This window comes from Periophthalmus magnuspinnatus, chromosome 8 (genome assembly GCF_009829125.3).
Source record: "Periophthalmus magnuspinnatus isolate fPerMag1 chromosome 8, fPerMag1.2.pri, whole genome shotgun sequence".
In the NCBI taxonomy this organism is placed as follows: domain Eukaryota; kingdom Metazoa; phylum Chordata; class Actinopteri; order Gobiiformes; family Gobiidae; genus Periophthalmus; species Periophthalmus magnuspinnatus.
The window spans coordinates 17,701,538-17,729,451 of NC_047133.1; the positions used below are offsets into that span (position 1 = coordinate 17,701,538).

The window sequence follows — 27,914 nt, forward strand, 5'->3', positions numbered from 1 at the left end:
TGCTAATGGGGATCAACATATGAACCTTAATAGGACTATCGCAAAACGACTTATTGTTTTGTTTTGCTAGCTGTTTGTTTTAGTTCATATTTTTGATGATACTGTACTTCGAAAAGGTTTTAATAGATTTCTGCTTTAAGGACAGTTTCAATATATTGCACACATTTGTTATAGTGACAGGCCGAGTCACAAGTGGCTTCAAAAAAAAAAAAAAAACTCTTCCAAAAACTGGCCCTTTTATACAAACCTGAAAGTCATGCTTGGATGCTCTGTATTTGGATAACTACAGAGGAGACTGTGCATACATGAGTGGGTCCAGGCACAGACAGAGCGGAGCACTCGAGGGGCTGCAGTCAGCGACGGAGTGACGTTATGATGAAGAACCGCGGGGAGTTTTAGGGACACGGGCTCTGAAGTGACAGATAGAACTGGAGCAGGAAGCAATACGAAACACAGCAGCACCAGCCATAGAATATGGCTGGGCAATATGGAGACGAAAAAACATGTTGTGATTAAAAAAAATTGCTTCTTGAAAAATAAAAAAAATTGGTTTCTCAAAGTGTACAACTGCAGGTCCTTCAGGCCGTACTTGGACAGCTCTTGAGTTGATGTGTTTGGTAATTTTTAGAGTTTATTTTATTCACGTTTTTGTCCTGATTTGGACTGCTTGTTCAGAACTACAGTGGGAATTATCTAGTCTTCTGGTTTAGCCCTAGATTAGACCTGGAACAGTCTCGTTATGTACTTGATTTGACTTTCTGAGTACCATGACATCTACTGTATTTTCTGGAGTATAAGTCGCACCAGCCAAAAATGCATAATAATGAAGAAAAAAAACATATTTCACCTATAAATCACATCTGAGTATAGGTCGCATCCCCTGCCAAACAATGAAAAAAGTGTGACTTATAGTCCAGAAAATACTGTACATTTTTTCATTTATTTTTCATTTTTCACATTTTTTGTTGGTAAATAGTCACATCTATTTATATAAGTCTTTTTCAACTTCTAGGCAATCAAAACATTAAGGAACCAATCATTCACACACAAATACACACACACATTCAGGGTGTGGGTTAAGTGTCTTACTCAAGAACACAATGACAGTATTAATTTGTGGGAGCTGGAATCGCACCGCCAACCTGTGGTTCAGTGGATCTGACCTCTCTACTAATGATGTTTCTATGGTAGAGCAGTCAAATGTACCATAAAACATCACAGTAGATGGTAGATCTGACTGCGAGGTGGGTTAAGCATCTTGCTCAAGGACACAATGACAGTATTCAGGCTATGAAACACCAACATTCGAATCAGTGGACAAACTCTCTAGCAACTGTGGCACCCATAGAGTTCATTGGTGGTACTTGGTGATACATTTTGGAGCGTCTGATCTGTGACGATATTGAGATAAATGTTTTGTTGAATGTCTTTGTTCAAACACAGACCTTAGTCCACTCTTCTTCTGAGACATTGAACGCTCAGAAGAAGTAGATAAAGATACTTCTCGTGGGTAAATGGTGTTAAAATTGAAATCTTGATCTAGGTAAGAAAATGAGATAATTGTTGAGGCCCCTAGCATACCGTACAATGGGCTTTTCTTTAGTCTAATGAGCCTCGAGTGACAAAAATAGTTCACCAGTTTATGAGAGGGGAGCAGGGGAAAATCGAGGTAGAGTGTTTGTCCACTGATCCGAAGGTTGGCGGTTCGAATCCGGCTCTCAACGTAAACATCGTTGGTTGAGCGGTCAGATCGACAAAGCCACACGTTGGCTGCGTACACTGGTATATGAATGGGTGAGTGGTTCATTGATGTTGATTTTCCTGTGGTTTGGTAAGTTTAGTGAGATTCTTATTCATACCATTTCCATTGTCTGATTTCAATTCAATTTTGTGTTTTTATTTCCCATGACAACACTTCATCAATGCAGGAATAATGAGTTTTGAATGTGATAAAATGATCTGAACAAACCAATATTTATTCAACCCAAACTTTGAGGAAAAAACTAGTTCAGCACATTTTGGTGAGTTGTAATTGGGTTTTTCTGGACAGCTTTTAACATATTGGGACTTTTTGTTGAATTCTTATCGAAATAGTATCTGTTAAACTTTCTGTATGTAGCTCTAATGCACTGCAGCCTGCTTCAATGATTTTTCTCCTCAATATTTCTCAACAGTTGGAGCTGGTCTCATTGACTTACATTTCTAGGTGAGCACATCGCCAGCCGCCGACATGATTCATTCTAAATAAGTACTTTAGTGCAGTTGTTCAAGGATGCGAAAATGAGAGAGCGTTATCGGAGCCAAATCAGCAGCTTCTCATCCAGGGCAGGGAAAGTAAACAACACAGACGACCACTGCCACAAGAGCCTCCAAGTAAACGGACTAACAATACGCTACGACTGCAAGATTAATCGCTCAAAACGAAATCTCACTTTGAATGGTCTGGACGCAATTAGCAAATCACAAAGACTGAAGAAATGTCCAACACGAGCGACTAAATATATGGCTAACCCTGTAGTTTAGATCAGTACAAACATGTTTCTGAAATGTTCCTGTGTGTCAGATGCCCTCCCTGTGTCTCCATGGGCACTTATTCTGCATAAAAACTGCTAACCCTGTTGTTAAATCTGTACAAACATGTTCTGAAATGGGATTCTTCAGTTCATAGTTCCATCTTTTTGTCAATTTTTCTGGATGCGTTTTAAATGTTAACTTTAAAACAAGCATTATTAAAACATAAACATAAATCTAATCACAATCGCAATGCCCATCCATCCATTTTCTTTCTCTTATTCGAGGCCAGGTCACAGGGGCAGCAGTCTGAGCAGGTACTCCTAGACTTCCCTCACCCCAGACACTTCCTATAGCTGTTCCGGCTGGACCCCAAGATGTTCCCAGGCCAGCTGAGAGACTAGGCATGAGACAGTATTGAAATTTTGTGACAATCATTACAGCCAAAATAATTGCCATTAACGATTACATCACGATAATGATTAAAGTTGTTATGGATATGAAGAATTATAACTTCAACAGAGAATATTATGGATGAGCAGGGCCGTCAACTGAAATTTGGGGGCCCGGGGCAATAAACCTCACATGGCCTCCCTGTAATACAAATTAAAACAAAGAGTCCAATTCTGGGCCCCTTAAGACTACCCAGATAACAGACCCCTTTGTACCCCCTGACGACTCCCCTGTGGATAAGTCTTTTTTTTCTGCATGTTCAGGTGATACAATGGCGATTATCTTTGTCAGAAATGATCACGATTATATAAAATGTCCCACAAACGATTATTGTCGACCCTTTTTATCACGATAAACAATATTACTGTTGATTGTCCCATCCTTACGGTGCCCGGAACACCTCCTCAGGGAGTAGATGCCCCACCTCCTCAGCTGGCTCCGCTTGACGTGGATGAGCAGCGTCTCTACTCCGAGCTCCTCCTGTGTGACCGAGCTCCTCACTTTATCTGTAAGGGAGCTCTCAACCACCCTGCAGAGGAAACACTTTTCTACTGCTTGTATCTGCCATCTCTTCCTTTCCGTCCTTGTCAAAAAAATTGCAGTTACATATTTCTCGCATATGGTTCAGTCCTACATTATGTTGTAAGAGCGGCTTGACCCTGAAAACGCTGCGTTGTGTTGCTATTAAAATGATAAACTGCGAGCTCCAAGGAACTTTTTCTACGGTTTTATCTTTGGACCTAGCAGTGGTACTTTTTATTCAATGTCTCTACCGACCAGTTCAGTCCTACCTTATGCCATTAAAAACATACTCAATCCTCTGCCATGAAGGCGTAATGTTATTGGGACTGTGTTTGATTCATTACAAAATGTTTTACTTTCAAAATAGTATTATAATAACTGTCCTGGAGATGTGCAAATTAAGATCCAATTGTTTCAGTCAGTGATCAGCTTGTGTCTTTTTAATTAAGTGGTCTAAAGTCAGGTCCTCAGTCAGGAAAAGCAGATTTTTGGAGCAGAGTTTGGAATTTGGAGGAATATGTTTAACATTTTTCTAAGTTAAACATCTGAAAATAATATTGGAAGACTGCTAAGCCCTACTGTTCGATCAAGACTAAACCAAAGCTACATCAGACCTAGAACAGAACTGTTCCATACAAAATGCCAATACCAGTAATAGTGCTGTAGCGTTCTGGTGTAAGGAAACACGCAAATGTCTCTTGGTGTTTTATTTTATTTCTGAACATTCGGGCTACCGTAGGCCGTAACCCACGCTAAAAGAAGAGCAAAACAACAGCTGTCTCAACTCACTAGAACCAGTCTCCAAAAAACAGACCAGTAACTGACCAATGGAACCTTCACATCAACGTGTCGTCATGGCAACCAAGTGTCACATACAAAAGCAGTTAACAGCAGCGCATGAACAGGTACAAGAACTACAAACGCCAAACTAAACCCAAGATATCAGATCGTTATAGTATTTAAAGGGCCTATAGTATACAAAATTGACTCTTGTGAGCTTATCTGGAGTTGTTTTGTTTAAATAATCCTGCATTTTTAGTCCGTCCACATCTCCAAATGTTCTGCTCCACCTTGTGATGTCATGATGTGTTTTACCTTTTGAACAGTAGAGATTGGAAATTCCAGAGCTGAAATCATCCAAATGATTCTAATGAAGGTGCATGGAGTGTATGGAAGAACACAATGGAGCACTTCCTGTATTACCACATGACATCACAAAGTGAAATACAGTGTTTTCTATTTGAGAGAAGAGGTCAGACTAAATATGCAGAGTTTGTGTGTTAAACATCTCCAGATCTGTTTGTGATGAGGAAACAACATTAGAACATAGATCAGAAAATTGCGTAAAATGGGCCCTTTAGTGTAATATGGGCCCTTTAGTTTAATCTGGGCCCGTTTTAAGAAGCAAACCAGGTCCAAACACATCCAACCGTAGCAATAAAACTCCACAGTACCCTTAGTTATGACCTCAAACAGTCGATCCAAAATCAGCGTTACCGCACCACAGCTTGAGGACCATATTAGTCCATTGAAACGCTCTTGTTAGCGCTTTGATTTTACAGGTCAATAAATAGCCATCGCAGAATGCTTGGAGACAACAGCCAGCTGAACCATGAAGCAATCGCCTTGGTAACTCACACCCAACACATTTAAAGCCACTTCCTGTAATATAATTGTCCAGACCGTAGAAACTCGTATGTCATTTGTCTCATTTCTAGTGCATTAGTTGATTGCGGGCTGGCCGTGTGCAGCAGGTGCGGTGTTTTCATTTGCTGGTCCGGCGTCAGTTTGCCCCTCTGATTAGATCCTGATTGATGACACTGATCGTCACTGCCAGACCGAGCCACCTCTCCTCAGCTCATGTAAACACCATATACGTATCTATGGCACACTGCGCTCTTCCTCTCTTGAGCTTTAATAAAAACCTGTTAGCCGGTCGTCCTCAGGAACCAATTAGCCCGAACAAACCAGAGCCCCAGATAATGTGTGTAATGGTTAATTGGTTCTGTTTAACAAAGCTCTCTCTCCCTGCTGGACTTAACTCACGGTTGGAGTGGGTTATATTGATTAAAATGAATATTGCAATGGTTTTGGAAGTATGTTTTGGAAGATCTAGATGAATAAAACCTTCACATCAACGTTTTAGCCAAGCATCCAAGTGTCACGTACAAAAGCAGTGAAATAAACAACAGAACTATGCAAAATTGACTCGTGTGAGCTTTTAGCCATGTTATAATGTTGTTTCCTCCTCAAAAACACATCTGGAGTTGTGTTTTGTTTCATTCGCATATGTTTGAGTAACACTTTATTATTAGGCTGTCTACATCTCCAAAGCTCAAAATGCTCTGTTCTACCTTGTGATGTCATGAAGTGGTGTTTTTCATGTTAACAGCTACTATCTTTTACGTTTTGAACAGTAAAGATCGGAAATTCCAGGGCTGAAATGATCCAAATGATTCTAGTGAAGGTGAATGGAGTTAAAAAAATTGCAGTGGAGTACTTCCTGTATTACCTCATGACATCACAAGGTGGAACAGCCTAAATATGTAGGGTTTGTGTGTTAACAGAACAGAAATAGGCTAAAAGGTGTCGGTTATAATGTATTTTCCTCATCATAAACAGACCTGGACTTGTGTTTTGTTTCATTCACACATGTTTAACACACAAACCCTGCAGATTTAGGCTGAGTTCTTCTCTCAAACTGAAAACACTCTGTTCCACCTTGTGATGTCATCATGTGGTAATACAGGAAGTGCTACATTGTGTTTTTAAACTCCATATACCTTCGCTACAATCATTTTGATCATTTCAGCCCTGGAATTTCAATTTAACTGTAGCTGTTAACTTGAAAACTACCACTCCATGACATCACAAGGTGGAACAGAGCATTTTGAGGTTTGGAGATGTAGACAGACTAATAATAAAGTGTTACTCAAACATGTGTGAATGAAACAAAACACAACTCCAGGTCTGTTTTTGAGGAGGTCACAACATTCCAACAGCTTAAAGCTCACAAGAGTCACTTTTGCATAATATAGGACTTACAAGTATCATACAAAGTTGAAATGAGTAGAAACTTACCCACTAATTTGCATAGATATCACTTTTTATACTTTTATTTGAAAGTTTACAAGATAAGTTTGTTCAATTTTTAATCAGTTCCTTTCGCAGCATTTAGGTTTAGGTTTTCAATTATAAATATTCACATTTTGCATATCTTCAAAACACCATTAAAAACTATTTATACAGGCACCACTGTTCATATTATCGATGTACAGCCCACATCTGAAGCCTTACAAACCTCATGGGGAAAATCCAGCTTCAAATCTCTCCTTTTTCACTTCTCAGTCTGTGTGTTTTGATTTTGTCCACTTTAAATCCGTTGCTGAACTCCGCACAGTGCTGTACATGTGGTTTCAGAGGATGGGCTGTATTAATCACTAATGTGGCATTATCATGGCATTTTCCTTTCCCCAGCAGGCGCGCTGTCTGAGTCTTTTTAAAGGGCACGGAAAGTACCGCTGCCTCCCACGTCGAGCTCGCCAACACCTCCAGCGCAGACCTGTTCGACGCGCTTTGGACGCTCGCCATCGCACAGAAGAGGAGGAGCTCAAGATGGCAGCTGTCGACAGAGCGAGGTCCCCATGGTGATGGAGTGTGCCATGTTCAGGCCTGGATGATTTGGGGAAATATATCTAGGTGCATTTTTTGTTTTCTGACAAGCGTTGTGGTTAGACTTAGATTTATGTTTTAATAAGAGGACTCAGTGTTCAAATTTCACATTTTAAACCAGCAAAAATGACAAAAAAAATGAACTATGAACTACATCAGTTCTACCTTGTGATGTCATAATGTGGTAGTTTTTAAGTTAACGGCTCCTTTTACATTTTGAACAATAGAGATGGGAAATTCCAGGTCTGAAATGATCCAAATGATTCTAGTGTGAGTGTGACTTCACCCATGGAGTTGTTATTTCTTTGGCCAGAAGGTTCCACAGTACAGCATTAAGCTAGCATCTCTGTGGAAACAAGCAGATCACAAGCCCTCTGACTTTTGTGAGCTTTAAATTGCGTTATAATGTTGTTTCCTTCTCAGAAACCGACCTAGAGTTGTGTTTTGTTTCATTCACACATGTTTGAGTAACACTTTATTATTAGTCTGTTACATCTCCAAAGCTCAAAATGCTCTGTTCCACCTTGTGATGTCATGAACTGGTAGTTTTCAAGTTAACAGCTCCTTTTACCTTTAGTTCAGTAGAGATTGGCAATTCCAGGTCAGAAATGATCCAAATGATTCTAGTGAAGGTGTGTGGAGTTTAAAAACACAGTGGAGCACTTCCTGTATTACCACATGATGACATCACAAGGTGGAACAGAGTGTTTTCTGTTTGAGAGAAGAACTCAGCCTAAATATGCAGGGTTTGTGTGTTAAACATGTGTGAATGAAACAAAACACAACTCCAGGTCTGTTTGTGGTGAGAAACAGCATTATAGCTGATCAGAAAGTTGTGTAATATGGGCCCTTTAAGACGCAAACCAGGACCAAACACGCCCACTTGAGATTTATGTTTTAATAAGAGGACTCACTGTTCAAAGTTCACATTTTAAACCAGCAGAACTGACAAAAAGACTGAAACATGAATGCAGCATTTCAGAGCGCGTTAGTACTGATCTGAACTACAGGGTTGGCAGTTTTTTATGCAGAATTAGACAGGATATTTTGGTTTGTGGGGGAAATTACTTCAAAAATTGCAGCCTTTGTGATTCGGTAGCTGTGTCTATTCCACTTGCGATTAATTTTGCAGCACAAGCTTTGTTTCAGTGCTGGAAGAGGCTCTTTGCAAACTAAAGGGAGGATTCCTCTGTAGTCTGGTCTAAGTGGATTTCTGGCTTCAGTCTTCACCAAACACAGACATGGTTGTGTGTTTTATTTTGCGTTACTTTTCACATCATCACCACTGATACGGAGCAGCTGCTGTAGAGAGCAACTGTGCACTATTTGTCTTTTCCATAACAATGACTTTAGCTCCACTTAAAACAAAACACTTTAAAACCTCGCCTTTTGGACTGGGCAATATGGCAAAAAATGATAACGGTTTTGCAATGTTTTCCTTATTTAAGCAAATAAACATGGCTTTCTTTGTTAATTTCATGGACTTAATGCTATTTAAGACAAAAAATAGTCAGATCTATTTAGAATTTTGAAGTGCGATGTATTGCTGAAGTGAATATAGACATAAACAATAATATTCAAATCAAAACATAACCCAAAAAAATATTCTAAATGTAGAAAATAAAATATCTAACACACTGTCACGATTATCATGGCCAAAATCATTTTCGATTAACGATTTTATCACAAAAATTAAGCTATTATTAAGTTGGTGACAGTTTTAACATGTTTTGGATGCCAAGAAAGGGTGCGTGGGACAGGGGGCGCTCTGGGACAGTGTTTCCTGCAGGAGGAGGGTTTGAGGACAGGGGGCGCTCTGGGACACTTCTCCATTTGCTTGTCTGTTTCTGTTTCATTGTTGATTTTCTAACTTTCTGTTGGTTAAATCGTTTCTCATGTTCAGGCCTAAGAGGAAACTGCTGTTATGATTTTGGGCTTTACAAAAATAAATTGAATTAAATAGAATTTAAACTTTGTTATACGTGACAAGAACAAGACATTGACGCTCATGTTTGTGCACAGTATAATGTGCAATGTATTTTTTCTTTTTTTAACTATTCACGATGAACCAGATATTCTTTGCTCTGAAAAAATCATCATGGAGAAGCAGGTTTGCTCTGGACATTCTGGTGATGATCACGAACCATTATTGTCCACCCATTTTATCACAAATAAATTATATTTTAGTTTATCGTCCCATCCCTACCCTTAACCTCCTGAGACCCGAGCTCTTGCAGGATTTTATTTGCAAAAACTATTAAGTGCCTGGACACACACATTTTTTTCTGTGTGTAAAAAACAAAATGAGAAACAATTGTGCCTCTTGGAACAATGTGTCTCATTTGAAGTGCTGCAAACAGGCGCAGGAAGACATGTGCCTTTAAATAAAAATAAAAATGTAATAAATAATAATAATAATAATAATAATAATAATAATAATAATAATAATAATAAGAATAATAATAATAATAATAATAATAATAATAATAATAATAATAATAATAATAATAATAATAAATAAAAATACAAAAAAATACAAAAAAAATAAAATAATGAAAAAATAAGATACAATAAAATAAAGAAATAAAAATTAATACAAATAAAAAATAAATAAATATTCTAAACTCTTAGAAATATTCAAAATTGAACATGTTCTTGTTGCCCTTCTTCTAAAAATTTGCACTGTGGCCTAAACAACCCAAAATGTGTTGTCCACAGATGAGGACACCAGGTCTCAAGAGGATAAGTAATGAGTTTGTATCTATAATGAGTTATAAATGTTATTCATTCAACCTTCTGCAACTCAGACCTCATCATATGGCAAAAAATTATATATATAATTCCATTAGTGCAAAGATAAAGTCCTCATGATAAATATTGACCCACAAAGAATTATTATCTTGACAGGTTCAAGTCTATTCTTTCAAAGCAGAAGTTTGCCACATCCGGCTTTTTAAAGCCTCCAGTGCGGCTCTTTGAACTTTGACTGAGAAAACATTTTTTGAGTATAATTTATTTATTACGTTTTTTTTTTGACAGCTCTTGCAGCACACCAAAGAATATTCATTTTATATATATATATATATATATATATATATATATATATATATATATATATATATATATATATGTATATTTTTTTTTACTAATTGTTTGAGCAAGTCTCATGCATAAAATCAGAAAGAATAATAATTTAGTAGAGTAAGTATTAGAGTAATATAAACACATAAAATGCACCAAAATACAGGAAATTACATATAATTTGCTCAGAACCTCCAGACGCCCTAAAAACACAAACAAATAACAGGTTACATAAATTGAATGAATGAATTTGCTTTATTATTGTGTCTTGCATACAAAAATGCTGAGCCCTTTAAGACGCCATTAACAAAATACAATAAAATACAACAGACAGGCCGACTTGTGTTACAAACGCCGATAGACTCATTTAAACAAACTCATTTGCCGTTTCTTTCAGGCTTTACAGAGAAATGATGCCAACTTACAAACATTAGAATGAAACAACCATTACATCTTGTTGTCGTCATTAAACCAGAACATATCAAAGAACTGGGAGAACATTTCATTTTCATTATATAAAGACTTCTAAATTCATCATAAAATGGACAATACGACAAAAAATGAGCTTCACTTTCCACTTCACTACATATTCTTTAAAATGTGTTCATAGCTGCAAACAGTCGACTTACTTCTTTGAAATGACTCTATTAATCACTTCATCTTTACTTGTGAAAAACAAGTGGCTCTTTGTGTCTCAACCTCATGTTTTCTGTTTTGTTTCATTTATTTATTTCATTTCAAGCACATGTATCAGACACACCCAAAGTACCGTACATCTGACAGATTTGTTCCTCTACGAGCTCGAAAACCTATTAAGTCCCACCCCTATCTTCCATTAGAACATAAATTAAATGCTTTGTTTAAACTTCTTATTCAGTTGAAAAAAGAAAAACAATACATGTACATACCTATACACATATACATACATGCATACATTTACATACACACAGACTCATTCAATTTATGACAAGAAATGCAGCAAAAAGTCACTGACAATTTCGATGTACAGTGTTACTATAAGTGACATGAGGCATTTCTAAATTTCAACAGGAATAAAAACATGATACAATGATAAGAACAGAAATACAGCAATGGGAACGAAACAGTAAGCATAAAGTAGAACCAACACTGATACAGAGAAAGTGCAGTATGGCTTTTTATGCAAAGAAACAACTGTCCCCGCCCCCATATAACCAACAAACGCGCTTTATAATAACAGAAATAATGAGGATTATTTTGATTTCCATTTTTCCAAAAGTGTAAAACCTTCTCAAGACCAAACATTACCAAATCGTTAATCAATGTTTTATTTCTACGTGACCCCATTTTTAACTACCAGATGCTGTTGAATAAAAAGAACTGGCTTTTTTTTTTTATACGTCACGCTGTTTGTCACGCTGTTAGCACCTTGCATCAATCTATTTTACACCCATGTTTTAATGTGGAATATGAGGCATCGCTCATAGCTGCTAGAGTCATGCAATTTTTATGTTGTTATTATTATGAGTATCACACTTTTCATACAAGAACCTGCTTTGTAATGATGAAAACAACACAGCTGGAGAACGGTGTAGCTGTCACAGGGTTAGCGTTCGATCGGATGCAAGGCTATAGTCTTATTATTGTGGTATAGAGCAGGGGATTATGGGAAAAATAATGAACTTTGTCTTTATTTATACAGGGGAACCCACTTAGACTCTGTTTTTCATGGGCATCCTGTTCAAAAATACAATACAAGCAAAAAACATAAGTATATAATCCATTTAAAACATTAAAAACAGGAGCAGCTGTGGGTGTAAACGTTGCTTGCCAGATTATGAAACTGCGATTGTGGCACCAAGGTATCCAATCGATTTTTGTTTTTTTGTTTAAAACAGCTCTTAGTATTGATTTCTTTTATCTTACTTTTAATCAGCGTAATTTAACCCTGCATATTCCGTGCTGAGTTCTTCTCTCAAACTGAAAACACTCTGTTCCACCTTGTGATGTCATCATGTGGTAATACAGAAAGTGCTCCACTATGTTTTTAAACTCCACACACCTTCACTAGAATCATTTGAATCATTTCAGACCTGGAATTGCCAATCTCTACTGAACTAAAATTAAAAGGAGCTGTTAACTTGAAAACAACCACTTCATGACATCACAAGGTGGAACAGAGCATTTTGAGCTTTGGAGATGTAGACAGACTAATAATAAAGTGTTACTCAAACATGTGTGAATGAAACAAAACACAACTCCAGGTTTGTTTTTGAGGAGGTAACAGCATTATAACATGACCTAAAGCTCACAGAAGTCAGTTTTGTGTAATATTGGACCTTTAATCCCTGTACAAACATGGACGTTCAGACTTCAGCCTGCTCACATGTGGAGTGTTAGATGGGTGATGCTTCCCGGGCTCTAGTGCAGACTGTGGGTCGGTCAGTAGTTTGTCCAGAGCAGGAGTGGCTCAGTGTGTGGTTTCACTTTTCCTTTAATATGCGAGATGTGTTTTCGATCATGGACATATCCTCAAAGTATTGTGTTTTTAGCGAGTCCAAAGAACTCGGCTTATTTCTTTTATAGCTTTGGGTTGTTAGCCATGCTCCCCCACTCCCCTAGGGGCACACGGACTCGCTCCTCTAGTGTGTAAATGCAAAATACAAAGTTCCGTGGATATTATTTACATGTTTGTACTGTAAAGAGGAGAGGAGAAGAGACGGGGACAGTACTCACAGATCTCCCGGGTGCGCTGTTTGTAAAGAGTTTTATTGTGAACCATAACCTGCTAGCCGCCTTGTTCCAATTAGGAGGTGATCATCGATGCGCATCCGGCTCCATCGACTCTGGCTCCAATTCACTTTCTATTGAAAAACTGGCCCCTCTCTCTGTAACTGCTGCTGTTAGACTCATCATTTTGGTCTTAAATGTTTGTATTAACTCACTCTACATGGTCTTGGGGTATTTATTTTGCTATTGTGTCTGTAAATCAAGATATGAAGATTAATAACAGACAAATCAGGCGCCGTCTTTCTTCGAGATCACTCCCGCTAGCGTTAGCAACAGGTTTGCTTGACAACGTAGCTAAGCACCCGTTCCCTACTAAACCAGCAGTGCGGATGTTACTTTCAACAGCCTCACTCGGGATTGGCTTTTTGGTTGCTATGATACTCACGGTCGGAATTCCAAATATGGAAATCAACTCCAAATTCACCGCTATAACTGCTCTAGCCTCAATGAGCTTCATTTGACTGGAGCCGAACGCTGTGGGTGACGTCACACTCACTTAGTCCACTTCTTTGTACAGTGTGTGGTGTGAACCTAAAGTCGTGTCTGAAAATGGTCCCATTACCTCAGCGGGCAGAGCAGAGGTGTGTGCTTATGTAACCGGTCACTTTGGGTCACTCCTCTTTAGCATTGCGTCTCTACTTTAGCATTGACGGCGCCTTATAAATGAAAGGTCAGCTGGCTGGGTAACTTGTTTTTTTTTTTTTTTTGCGTACTGCTGTCTCATCATTTAAAGTTCATTTCCACTTACCACAGAGACCACGCTTCCCTGTTTTGAGCAGGTCTCTAATTCATTGGGGGTTATTTCTGGCTTCTACTGTTACATATTGTATTTAAAAAATTCCCAAAAATATTCTAATGGGCTGTAATGTTTTTCTGTGTTGAAGATGACACCTGGCTGATGTGTTTTTGAAACACATCAGCCACATCAGTTGAATAGTTGAATTTTTTTTGGTAATCTGTTCATTATTTCTTAAAGGGCTCATATTACACTGTTTTCGGATCTGTTATAATGTTGTTTCCTAATCACAAACAGACCTGGAGTTGTGTTTTGTTTCATTCACATAACCCTGCATATTTAGTGTGCTCTTCTCTCAGATTGAAAACACTCTTTTACACCTTGTGATGTCATCATGTGGTAATACAGGAAGTGCTCCACTGTGTTTTTAAACTCCATACACCTTCACTAGAATCATTTGGATAATTTCAGATCTGCAATTGCCAACCTCTACTGAACTAAAGGTAAAATGAGCTGTTGTCATGAAGTGATAGTTTTCAAGTTATCACAGGGTGGAACAGAACATTTTGAGCTTTGGAGATATAGAAAGACTAATAATAAAGTGTTACTCAAAGATGTGTGAATGAAACAAAACACAACTCCAGGTCTGTTTTTGAGGAGATAAAAGCATTATAACATGGATTAAAGCTCACAAGAGTCCATTTTGCGTAATATAGGACCTTTAAAGTGAACTAATGGGTTGTAATGTTTCTCTGTGTTCAAGACGACGCCTGACTCTTTTTGAAAATTGAGGAATAGGAACCGTTATTTCTTAAGACGTCATTTTCCTAGTTACTTTTGCCTTGGGAACGTCTTCACTGTTCTGTCTCTCCTACTCTCTTTGCATCATTCACCATTTCTTTTATATCATCTTTTGAGCTCAGGAAGAACAGAGAGAACCCACAGTAACAAGGAAGAGCGTACAGACCAGACCAGCCTCTCCCAGCAATGCTACCTCTAATGCTATTCCATGTATCCTAAAAAACTGCTCCTAGTTTCTGTTTCAAGTCCGAGTCTTTGAAAATATATATATGAAATATCTGTTTTGACTTGTTACATCCAGTCAGTTACTCAGTAAAAAAAGAAAAGAAAATTCTACTCAAATACGGTTACTTTAGCTTCTCACTGTATTACTTACTACTTTCTACTCCATCTTTAGTAACAGTAAACAGTAAAAAATACACTTTGCCTCCTCAAAAACATACCTGAAGTTGTGTTTCATTCACATGTTTGAGTAACACTTTATTATTAGTCTGTCTGCATCTCCAAAGGTCAAAATCTGTTCCACCTTTTGATGTCATGAAGTGGTAGTTTTCAAGTAAACAGCTCCTTTTACCTTTAGTTCAGTAGAGATTGGCAACTCCACGGCTGTAATGATCCAAATGATTCCAGAGTGTAACGAAGTAAAAGTAGCAAAGTACCGTACTTAAAGCTCCTATATTACAAAAAATAGACTCTTCTGAGCATTAAATCATGTTATAATGCTGTTACCTCCTCAAAAACATACCTGGAGTTGTGTTTTGTTTTATTCACACATGTTTGAGTAACACTTTATTATTAGTCTGTCTACATCTCCAAAGCTCAAAATGCTCTGTTCCACCTTGTGATGTCATGAAGTGGTAGTTTTCAAGTTAACAGCTCCTTTTACCTTTATATCAGTAGAGATTGGCAATTCCAGGACTGAGATGATCCAATTGAATTGGATAGTGAAGGTGTATGGAGTTTAAAAAAACAGTGGAGCACTTCCTGTATTACCACATAATGACATCACAAGGTGGAACAGAGTGTTTTCTGTTTGAGGGAAGAACTCAACTAAATATGCAGGGTTTGTGTGTTAAACATGTGTGAATGAAACAAAACCCATCTCCAGGTCTGTTTGTGATGAGGAAACAACATTAGAACATAGATCAGAAAACAGTGTAACATGGACTCTTTAATTGGCCATAATAACACACAAATAACAAAAACTTAAAAAGGATTTGTTCATTATTAAGAATTAAGATTAATACTTGATATTATTATACTTACAAAGCCTGACTCAATGTGTATTCTAAACTGGTACCATATTATTTAAAACTTGAGTACCTTTGCCCACCATATGCGAAATATTTTGCTGCTGTTCCTTCCTGAACTGTGGACGAGCTGAAATCGTCTTCAGAACAGTCTGCTCCTCTTGGGTCATGTGTTGGAGGTTTAAGTCCCCCCGTCCTGAACTTAAGTGTTTGTGACAAAAAGGGCGAACATCATTCTGACAGTGACAGCCGTGCTCTCCAGAAGGACCCTTCACTCCAGGACAATTGGGCCGCACTCTCACTGCACAGAGAGAGAATGAAATCTAATGCTCTGCTGTAGTACAAGAGAACATGGCGGCTGTGTGTGTATATGTATATACATATAAAAAATAACCTGCACTATACATTGACATAATAAAAGCCAAAAGTAAATTCGATCAACTGGACAAAAAGTTGTAGGAGGGAAGACGTTTGGCTGCTCATTCAAGCCGCTTCTTCAGTTCTGGTCAGATTACTATCTGTCTGAAGGGAGGAGCTAACTACCCTGAAACTGTATTGTTTACAGTTTCTGTTTTGTAGGCTCAGTCTATTGACCTACAGTGTGCACTTTGCCTGAGACATACTTGACATATTCATTCAGCTCTTAATGGCTGCTTTCACTCTTATTAGCATCCTGGCTAGCTCTGTTGTTCTCTTTGTTTCCTTTGTTTGCTTTGGGTCCAAGGATGGATTTATCGATGGGGGAACGATGATGTCATGGAAGGATTGTCTTTCCTCACAACAGTTGCTTCTTTAGCTCCCCTCTCAAACCATTTATTTTCTTTGGCTAAGATCTGTATACATTGGCATAATAAAAATACAGTTTGTTCCTTGTTGTATCCAAAAAATAAATCCAAAACATGAAATAGTGACTACGCTGGTCAGAAATGCCCCAGCATGTAACTTTTTTCTCATTTTGGTTGTGTTTATTGCATTGAAAACTGTGCATCCTCATTGCATCTCCACAAACCTGGCTCATATTTGGACTGGAGATGGAATTGCTCCTTTGTCTATAATGTTCCACAGTTTGGCAAAGAACTTGTCTATCTCCTTGCAGAATTTTCCAAAATATGGCTTTAACTTTCTGTTTCCATGGAATCATGCTGGCGAGAGCTTATATTACGCTATTTTTCTGATTTGTTCTACAACAACAACAACAAACTTTATTTATAAAGCACTTTTCATACAAAAGATGTAACACAAAGTGCTTTACAGTGCATTAAAATCAGTCCCACCCACCAAACCCACCCAACCACCCCACAGCCAAACAACTCAACCCCAACACATCAATAAACATAACCAGACAACCCCCCACCCCAACGCACACTCCCACCCACCACCCCAACACATATTAAAATACATTTGGTTCTAATGTTGTTTCCTCATCACAAACAGACCTGGAGTTGTGTTTTGTTTCATTCACACGTTTAACACACAAACCCTGCATATTTAAACTGAGTTCTTCTCTCAAACTGAAAACATTCTGTTCCACCTTGTGATGTCATCATGTGGTAATACAGGAAGTGCTGCTGTATTTTTAAACTCCACACACCTTCACTAGAATCATTTGGATGATTTCAGTCCTAGAATTGCCAATCTCTATTGAGCTGAAGGTAAAAGGAGCTGTTCACTTAGTCTCAACAGAATATATGAGGGACAGTAACTCCATGTCCAAGTATCACTGCGCCTTTCTCTAAATCTTCTCTGGGTTTTTGTTGTGCTTTTGGCAAGTGCAGTGTCTGAATAGCAAAACACGTTAATTTGCCTGGTTTTATTTCTGAATGAAATTTTAGGGTTATTTTGTTATGATTAAATCTGTCTTTACTGTTGTTTTTATCAGTTTTGTTCTGGAAATGAGATGGATAATTGCTACTGAAATGACAGACTAAAGTGAACTCAAAATACAAATTATATCTGTAGTTATTCCATTTCATTTTTCATTTTCACACCATGCTGGTGTAATGTTGGGTCCCTTTTTTTTACCAGCGCTAGACCTATTTTAGATCATGAACTGTATATATAAATGGACATAGCTAACCTGCTAGTCGCTGAGTTCCAAATGGAAAATCAGCATGTGCGCTTCTGACTCTTTCGACTCTGGCTCCAATTCACTTTCTATTGAAAAACCGTCACCCCTGTCTCTGTAACTGCTGCTGTCAGACTCGTCATTTTGGTCTTAAAATGGTCATATATTTTAATTAATGTTATAATAATATTTCTACAGGGAGAGCCCAAAGAGAGCACCAGATTCTTTTTTTCCCTGAGTGTCGTGTTAAAACACAGAACAATGCAAACAAAAACAAAACATAACTGCATAGACCCATTTAAAACATTAAAACAGGCGTGATTATAAATGTTTATCACCTGATTATTAAACTGCATTAGTGACACCAATGCATCTGCTCATATTTTTTAGAGTGAAGATATTTCGCTGCTCATCCAAGTAGCTTCTTCAGTTCTGACAGATTTCTGATAAGTCACTGCCTTATATCTGTCTGAAATGTGGAGTTAACAACACTAAAACTATCACACCGTAGTTTTTGCAGTGAAGAGTATCTGTTATTAGTTAAGTTTATCACACTAACCTAAGGTGTGAACTGTTACACCCAGGTTTCATCAACAGAAATTTGGGGCAAAAAGCATCAAATGGGCTCCCTATAATATAAATGAATATTCAATTCTGAGTTCCTAAAACTCTGGGGCCCCGGGACAACACCCACCCCTGTCTACTCCCCTGTTCACACCTTAGGAGAATACCCGGACGACTGGCACAGACGGCTTGTTTTAGATGATGTATAGTCCTGATTTCGCTCTACATGCGTCCCTGATCACTGCCTCGTCTACACCTCCTTTAGTTAAAATGTTGGCGCTATTAAATGAATTAAATACAAATTGTAGTTTTTTAAATATGTAAAATAAATCATTTCAATACTTTCTCAACATTTCCACATTATTGCGCAGATTGTATATTTAATGTGGTCTAATTAATTAAGAGAGTTCCTTTGCCAATTTGAAAGCACTGCAAAAAAGTTCTTGCTCCTCGTTAATATGCATGTAGCGTTCAAATGCCAATGCCAGCGTTCTTCTAATTAGCAGTTTAGCTTCTTGCTGTCTGCAGAAAGACACAGTATGCCCAAAGCTGCCTCTCTAAGGTCCAGCATATTTTCATGGCAACTTCAACAAGTGAATTAGAGAAAATATGGAGAGAGACCGGCCACAAGGAATAGATTTAAAAGAGAGCTTTGTATTCTCAGACACCAGTGGCATCTGATTCGCTGACTCTTCAAACTGAAATTGTGTAGAAAGACTGGAATACAAAGCGAGGTTGGGCAATGGCATAGACTGCATATATAAATGGGCGTAGCTAACCTGGTAGCTGCCACGTGCCAAATAGGAAGTGAGCATGGGAATGATCTGGCTTTATCAACTCTGGCTCCAATTCACTTTCTATTGAAAAAACTGTGTCCCCTCTCTATGTAACTGCTGCTGTCAGACTCGTCATTTTGGTCTTAAAATGTTCATATTAACCCGCTCTACATGATGCTGTTTTTTTTGGGTTTTTTTTTGCTGTTTTTGTGTCTATAAATCAAGATATGAACATTAATAACAGACAAATCAAGCACCATTTTTTCCCGAGGTCACTCCTGCTAGCGTAAGCAACAGGTTTGATTAACAGCATTCCCAAACGTCCGCTCCCTGCTAAATCAGGAGTGCGGGCGGGAAGGGGTGTTACCTTCAACAGCCTCACTCCAGATTGTCTCTTTGGTTGCTATGATACTCGTGATTGGAATTCCTAATATCGAACTGTGCTGCAAATTCATCCCTATAACCACTAGCCTCGATTAGCTTAATTTGACTGGAGCCGAACGCTGTGGGTGATTTCACATGCACTTTTTCTATACAGTCTATGAGCAAAGATAAAAAATGTAAAAGGGACTGTATGGTCTGTCTGTCACGCTAACACATGTTGAAGTTTGATATACAGTGGTCCCTGGTTGATTCGTGGTTGTTATGTTCTAAAAATAACCCGCATTAGGCAACTTCCACGCAGTAGTCGGCTTTATTTTTTACAGTTATATGTTGTTTTTACAGTTATTATATTATATGTTTTGCAGCTGTAAAACCCCTCACCACACACTTTATACACTTTTCTCACACAGGCATTAACATTTTCTCACATTTCTCTCTTGTTTAAACTCTCACTCTCTTTTGTCGGGGAGAAAACTTGCAAACATACAGCACTTCAGAGTCACACTGAGATCCAACATTTATGTAAATTTGTCTGAACACATTCTGTACTGTACAGGAGACACGGCACAGAGGAGACTGATGGACAATGTTCTACAGTCCCTCAGCCAATCAGGACGCAGGACACAATGCACGTTCATACACCGTAAAAAAGCATGAAAATTGCACACAAAAAATCAGCAAAATATCTATATATAGCGAGGGAAAACTGTATCACTGAAATAAATGTAGATGATAAATGAAAATATTGAAACTAATTTACACCACTGAACCTAAGTGCAGATTTAAACCACAAAAATGATTCTAAGTCTACAGTATTGTTAAAAAAACCATGAGCTGCAAGAAATAAACAGCAGAAAGAAACACTTAAGTCGTTAGTTTGCATCTGTAATGAGTCATAGAAATTGCTTGTTCAACCTTTTACTGCTTAAATCTTATCATACAGCCAAAAAATTACCTGAAATGTCCCAGTAGTGCAGTAGTAGAGTAAGTCGAAACAGTAATTATCATGACAAACTTAAACTAATGTGTATTTTTAGCGTGAGTGCACCTGCCCGGGGACTGCAGATGGAAGGTAGGAGTAGCTAAATCTCGTGGATCATCTTGTCTTTTGTGAGGTGTAATTAATTTGTACATGGCCCCTGACAAAGAATAAATTAAACTTTTATTATGATTTAGCAAAAATAGAGCTGTGATTTTCCCGTTCCAAAAGCACAGTGTGAGTGCGGTTTGCAGTTTGCGTTCTGTCTGGTAATGTAAACACGAGATAAGAGGCTAACGCAGAGATAAACAGGGTATCTCTGTTGGTTTGCAGGGACACAATAGAGCTGCTATGTCTGTATTCTGTCGGGTTGTTTCCATCTCAACAGCGGCCATACATGCAGTGAAGATTAGGGATGAGAATTGATTAGATCTTATCAAAGGCACAGTCGTTTCCCAGTCCTCTTTTAGATCCGGTGTAACTTTTCTTTTCTTTGGTCAGCAGTAGTTCAGTTGGTAGAATGTTCGTCCACTTATCCAAAGATTGGTGGTTTGAATCCCACTCTTGGCATAAAACATCAGTCAGATCCACTGACCCACAGGTTGGTTGTGTCATTCCAGCTCCCAGAGTTGAATACTGCCATTCTGTCCTGCCATTGTGTCCTTGGGCAAGACATTTAACCCACCTCGTCCCCACTGGTGAGTGAATGTGTGTGAATGTGTGTGTGAGTGGGTGAGTAGTTCCTTAATGTTAAGTGCATTCACACATACGAGATTTAGTTTGTTTAAAGTGGACTAGAGTTTGGTTCCCCTGAAAATCTGGACTTTATTTCAGGTGTGAATAAAGACGAGCAAACTCTGATCTGCACTGTGAGGTGCTTCCGAACAGACTCTGCATTCAGACCATAAGTGAACTGCACCAAACGGCCTCGACCCCAAAACAAACAGAAAACAGGCACCTTTTTGGGCTTAATGAGTCACTGTCAGGACGGAGAGACTCACCGGGACCCACCAAGACCCAAAGGGTCCGCAATCAGATGGCCCGTCGTCAGAAGGCCGACGGTCAGAGGGCCGAAGGTCAGGGGGCCCGCCATCAGAGGTTCCTTCGTCAGAGGGCCGACAGACAGAGGGCCCGTCGTGAGAGGGCCGATGGTCAGAGCACCTGTTGTGAGAGGGCCCGTTGTCAGAGGGCCGACCGACAGGGCCTGCTCATCACCAGCCCCGAGGGCGTGTGGCCTGTTCATGCGGGCCCATTGCGAAACATACTCGACTTTAGATCGATAAGAGGCCTGGGTGTTTCTGGGTGTTTCTGAAAGTATTCCTCACGTTGACTGTTAAACGTGGACGTGTGTTCTGGCGCTTGTATATAGGCCGTCATAGGCACATGATGCTCACAGTGTAAAGGCAACGTAATGCACAAAAACAAATCAATACAATGATCATTTAACTCACTCCATGGGAATGCATTAAGTTATATTTCTTACTGTTATAACGATGGAGCAAGAGCACGAACAGGACGCACAACCCAAACTCCTGACCGCGCCTCCAGCTCCTGAAGCTGATTGCTGTTTAGTCCATTCAAATATGTGTCCAGAATGAAATCCATTCCTCTGGGGTAAAAAGGTAGAATTCGACAAGGATATTCTTCAGCTGTGCCTGCGTAACACTGCAGGTCGATTATCTGTCCCGTTAAAGAGTGGGCTGTCCTTCATGTTGGTGCTGAACTGAACCGTGTGCTTCCCAACTCTTGGTTTGTGGTTTTCCTCTGGCACAGACACCTCCCTCCTTACCACAAGCTTCACAATCACAATGAATCAAACCAACTGAAAAAAATCTAGTTTTTGATCATATTTGATCCTGATCAAACACTTTTGCACTTCTGTGGTGTGAAATACCTTTAAACTGCTAATACAGCTCTCTCAGCTCTGTGACTCTGGATGGTGACATGCTACAGTCCTGATGCTGCTGACAGTGCTGTGTTTACACACACCAAAAATCTTATCATGATCTGATTTCTGGAGCAATCAGATTATTAAAATGTCATGTAAACAGTTACATCTGACACAAGTTTCTCTTTTTCTATTTCCACCTGTGCAGGTTTTGCTGAGGAAAATTATGCAGAAAGAGCAAACTAATGTGGCAAAGAAAAATGTGAAGAAGAAAATGTTAAAAGATTGTTATTTTAAAATTCATGATTTTTCCAAATCTTCCCAATACGACAGTTACTATAAAAATATATCAGACACGTCCCCAGGTGTTTTTGATGATCACTTTTCTCCTGTGCTGTAAACACATCAAAAATCAGATCTAATTATTGGGTCTTGTGATTATTCTAGTTATCAGATTTTGACGGCCTGTATAAACATGCCCAGTGTTGCCATCTGCGCTCCCCATGTGCCAGTGTAATTCAGTGCTGGGCGTAATCGTATAGGGTTTAAAGTCTGACCTGGAGTGAGTTTGTAGCGACACAGCGGGCTGGTGTCAGCTCCTGTTTGATCTGACATCTACATGAACAACTCCGCAGTGGAACGACTGGCAGCGGAGGTGAGAGGTGCATGCTGGGAGATGCTTCATTTGGACGGGTGCCGTAATGTCGCAGCCGGCTGGTTACAGGAAAGAGGCTGAGTGACACCCAAAGTGGATTCGCCTCATGCCTGGGTAATCCTGTGATGGGGTGAAGAAGAGTGGGAGGAGGGAGCAAGGGTTTTTTCTATAATTTGCTAAAACATTTAAAGGGCCCATATTACACTGTTTTCTGATCTGTTCTGATGTTGTTTTCCTCATCACAAACAGACCTAGAGTTGTGTTTTGTTTCATTCACACATGTTTAACACACAAACCCTGCATATTTAGGCTGAGTTCTTCTCTCAAACAGAAAACACTCTGTTCCACCTTGTGATGTCACATAGTAATACAGGAAGTGCTCCACTATGATTTTAAACTCCACACACCTTCACTAGAATCATTTGGATAATTTCATCCTTGGAATTGCCAATCTGAGGACTCCAGGGACCGGACTCCTGCTGGTGCCCAGATTCAGGACTAAACCAGGACTGAACGAGGTCTAAACCAGGACTAAACCAGGACTAACCATGGGGAATCAGTGTTTCAGTTTTCTGCAGCTAAATCCTGAAGATTTAGGCCTCTACGTTGAAAATGTTTAAATCCAGGCTCCAAACGGTTCTGTTTATCTGTGCATGTGACTGAAAGGGTTTTATTCTGCACTTTTCTCCTTTAATGTGAATTTTATGATGATTATTTATGCTTTGATTTGTTGTATTGTGATTTTAATGTCTTTCTTATTCTGTAAAGCACTTTGGATTACTTTGTGTACGAATTGTGCTATACAAAGAAACTTGCCTTGCCTACTGAACTAAAGGTAAAAGGAGCTGTTAACTTGAAAACTACCACTTCATGACATCACAAGGTGGAACAGAGCATTTTGAGCTTTGGAGATGTAGACAGACTAATAATAAAGTGTTACTCAAACATGTGTGACTGAAACAAAACACAACTCCAGGTCTGTTTTTGAGGAGGAAACGGCCTTCTACTGGCTAAAAGCTCATAAGAGTCAATTTTGTGTAAGAGTACACTATGTAACCTTCTGTTGGGGGCCAGACACTGAGCAGGTGCTTAACAACGCTGTCAATCAAACCTGTTGCTAACGCTAGCGGGAGCGGCCTCGGGGAAAGAAGACGCCTGATTTGTCTGTTGTTAATGTTCATATCTTGATTTATAGAAGCAATAGTGAAATAAAAACCCCAGGATTGTGTAGAGCGGATTAATACAAACATTTTAAGACCAAAATGACGAGTCTGACAGCAGCAGTTACAGAGAGAGGGGCGATGGAGCCAGAAGTGCGCCCATAATCACTTCCTATTTAGAAAGCAGCGGCTAGCACGTTAGCTGTGTCCATTTATATATACAATCTATGGGGATATTGTAAAATCCTTCTTGGAGAAAGTTTAGCAAGTGTTTTTTGTGTCTAAACTTTAATCCCGATGCAGTGGGCTACTCCGTTTTCTCTCTTGTTAAATTCCTTGTTTGCAGAAGCACTAAACAGGATACATTTGGAAGGGCATTAGAGCTGTGGCTGCATCTAACCACTCCTTCTGCTCTTTGTTATGGGCCATAAGCTGCACTGCAACAAAGCTCATAAGATTTAACGAGACTCTAATTTGCACCAATTCACTTGGAGCCCGAGCTGTTGTGGGGAGTGGGAGTAACTGTCCAGTACTTATGTCACTATTCGATCTGATGTACGCTTTTTATGTGTTTATTATGCATTTATTTTAGTATTATACGCTGTTTTGTGGTCAACAAGAGAGCACGGTCTATTGTACACAAAGGAACGCCTCTCAGAGATTTTGAAAATAGAGATTACATTAAGACAGTGGTGGAATGTAACGAAGTAAAAGTAGCAAAGTACTGTATTTAAAGGTCCTATATTACAAAAAATTCACTCTTGTGAGCGTTCAATCATGTTATAATGCTGTTACCTTCTCAAAGTCTTGTTTTATTCATAGCCTGTCTACATCTCCAAAGCTCAAAATGCTCTGTTCCACCTTGTGATGTCATGAAGTGGTAGTTTTCAAGTTACCAGCTCCTTTTACCTTTAGATCAGTAGAGATTGGCAATTCGAGGACTGAGATGATCCAATTGATTTTAGTGAAGTTGTATGGAGTTTAAAAACACAGTGGAGCACTTCCTGTATTACCACATGATGACAACACAAGGTGGAACAGAGTGTTTTCAGTTTGAGAAAAGAACTCAGCCTAAATATACAGGGTTTGTGTGTTAAACATGTGTGAATGAAACAAAACACAACTCCAGGTCTGTTTGTGACGTGGAAACGGCTTTAGAACATAGATCAAAAAACAGTTTAACACGGGCCCTTTAAGTACAAATTTTAGGTATCTATACTTTTTACAGTATACACTTTTTAGTTTTACTTCACTACATTTGAGAGCAGTATTTGTACTTTCTACTTCTCAACATTTTTGAACAGGACTGAAAAGTAAAAGTTTTTTTTTTTATTATCTGGGACCTGCTGAAAGGGTTGAGGGTTTATTTTTATCAAGGTCATAGTTTGAACAAAACAAAACTCCACACATAAAAAGAGCCAGGACAAAACAATTGCTTCAGTCGTTTCTGTTGAACAAAATTCAGCTCAAATCTTAATCAAAATCAATTCGTTTGAAGCTTTATTAGATCTCAAAATCCGCCTGAAATACTTTTACTTTTAACTCTTTAAGCAAATTTTTAAACTGGCACTTTAATACTTTTTCTGCTCCAATATCTGTACTTTTACTTAAGTAACAGCATTAAGTACTTCTTACAGCACTGCATTAGACACTGAAGCTTTGACCTTATTAAACTATGAACAGAATTCCCTCTTTTAGTGTGGATTCATTCCTGTGTAACCCGTTTCCACAGCTTATGTTGCCTCAAAGGAGAAAAAAAAAAACGGTTTTATATCTCCGGATCTGAATCATAATGGGGTATTTTTAATAACACTACACAACATCTGCTGTTTGAGAGCTTGTTACAGCTTTAATTCTATAAAAATAAACAGTGCATGAATTGTTTTGTCTGTAAAATTAGAAATTACACTGGCCATTAAACTGATTATCGCTCTTAGCATTATGTGACAAAAGGGTTCAAAATGGGAAAAGATGAGTTTACGCTGTAGGTGGCGTCGATGGGTTATATGGCTGTCAAATAAAATTCATATCAAGACTAAAACTGTGGAAACTAGATACTCACTTGAACAGGTGGTAATACGCTACATAAGAAACACATAAGTAGGACTGAACTTTTAAAATTGTCTGGATCTATTGCTGCATTTCAGATGACGTCACAACATTCTATAGACCCATAATATTTAATAGAGAAAGCGGCAGATAATATTAATATTGTTAAAATGCAGATTTATGTTCTAATATGGTGAGTTCTTGGGTCTAGTCACTGATAGAAATGACCAGGTTCAACATTTGTGAATTTGCGTTTTGGATATTTCATGGTAAAGTGCTTTCTAGAATCTGAAAACCACCAACGAGGCCACACAGTATCAGGGCTGTCGGTGAAAAGTTGAATTGACTATGGAACGGCGCCCTCTGCCTGTCAGATCCTCTCAGTCTTTAGTATTAAATGCCAGGGAGAAGAGAAGATTTTTCAGTCTAGTCTTAAACTGCGTTAGACAAGATACACAGGTGTTATATTGTTCTTGTACTGTGTGACCTGTGTGTTTGTTTTTGTTGATTTTATGTGAAGCACTTTGGTTCGGCTGAAGTTGTTGAAATGTGATATATAAATAAATTGGAATTTAAATTAATTGTGGGACTGGCCTCCTGATGTAGTACTGGTTTAGTCCAGGTTTAGTCCCGGCATCGTCCTGGCATCATCCCAGCTTCCTCCTAGTGCCCAGAGTCAGGTCTAAACCAGGTCTAAACATTCAGTGTTTCAGTTTTGTGCAGTTAAAACCTGGAACAGTCTTCGTGAAGATGTGAGACAGGCCTCTACTTTGACAATGTTTAAATCCAGGCTCCAAACGGTTCTGTTTAGCTGTGCATATGACTGAAAAGGTTTTATTCTGCCTTTTTTCTCTTCATTTTTTGATGATTTTTTATGTTTTCATTTGTTGTATTGTGATTTTAATGTCTTTAATATTCTGTAAAGCACTTTGAATTACTTTGTGTACGAATTGTGCTGTATAAATAAAATGGCCTTGCTTTCATTGTGTTTTTCTACTTACTATCAAGCCTTTTTCTTAGTCTCAAAATTGGGTTTGAAATAACTATTGTTGAGTGATAACTGGAGTTTTGAGATGGGTGTTGTGTTTCTTGTGTAAACTTTCCTTTCGACACAACACAGTCACACAGATGTTCTCTGAGGGCAGCACGTTGTACCGTCGTATTTCGTATTTTATTCAAGTTTGGATTTTACTTTGTTCCCCTCGTCTTCCTCACAACCCCACTTTGCTTTCCAGCCGGTGCGGTTTCTGAAAATGCAATGTTAGGCAAACTACACACCGGAAATCGGCTCGTGGAGCTGCTGCTAAAATGGATTCTGTTCATTTGTATAGTGCTTCAAGAAATATCCCAAACAGGAAATGCCTACGCATCTTACCTGCTCCAGTTTTGTCTCCATAAACACACTCTTTCATTTTGCCACTCAGGTGGTTTTCACACATCTTAGTGGCTCTGTAGAGCGCCCCCCAGTGGCACTAGATTTAGTTCTGTTTACTTTATTTTTGGATCGGTCTTGTTCACATACACCACATCATTCACCCCAAACTCCATGAGCCATGTGAGAGGCCATCAGCTGATCAGAAAACTTATTTCTATGACAAG

General features: G+C 38.7%; 1 long non-coding RNA gene across 1 annotated transcript in view; it reads left to right on the forward strand.

Moving 5' to 3' along the window:
• Nucleotides 1–4,600: 4,600 nt before the first annotated feature.
• Nucleotides 4,601–27,914, forward strand: part of LOC129456453 (uncharacterized) — a 244,754-nt gene continuing 221,440 nt past the window's right edge. The window contains exon 1 of the long non-coding RNA XR_008648777.1: nt 4,601–4,642. This is a non-coding gene — a long non-coding RNA (uncharacterized LOC129456453). The remainder of the gene's footprint in view (nt 4,643–27,914) is intronic.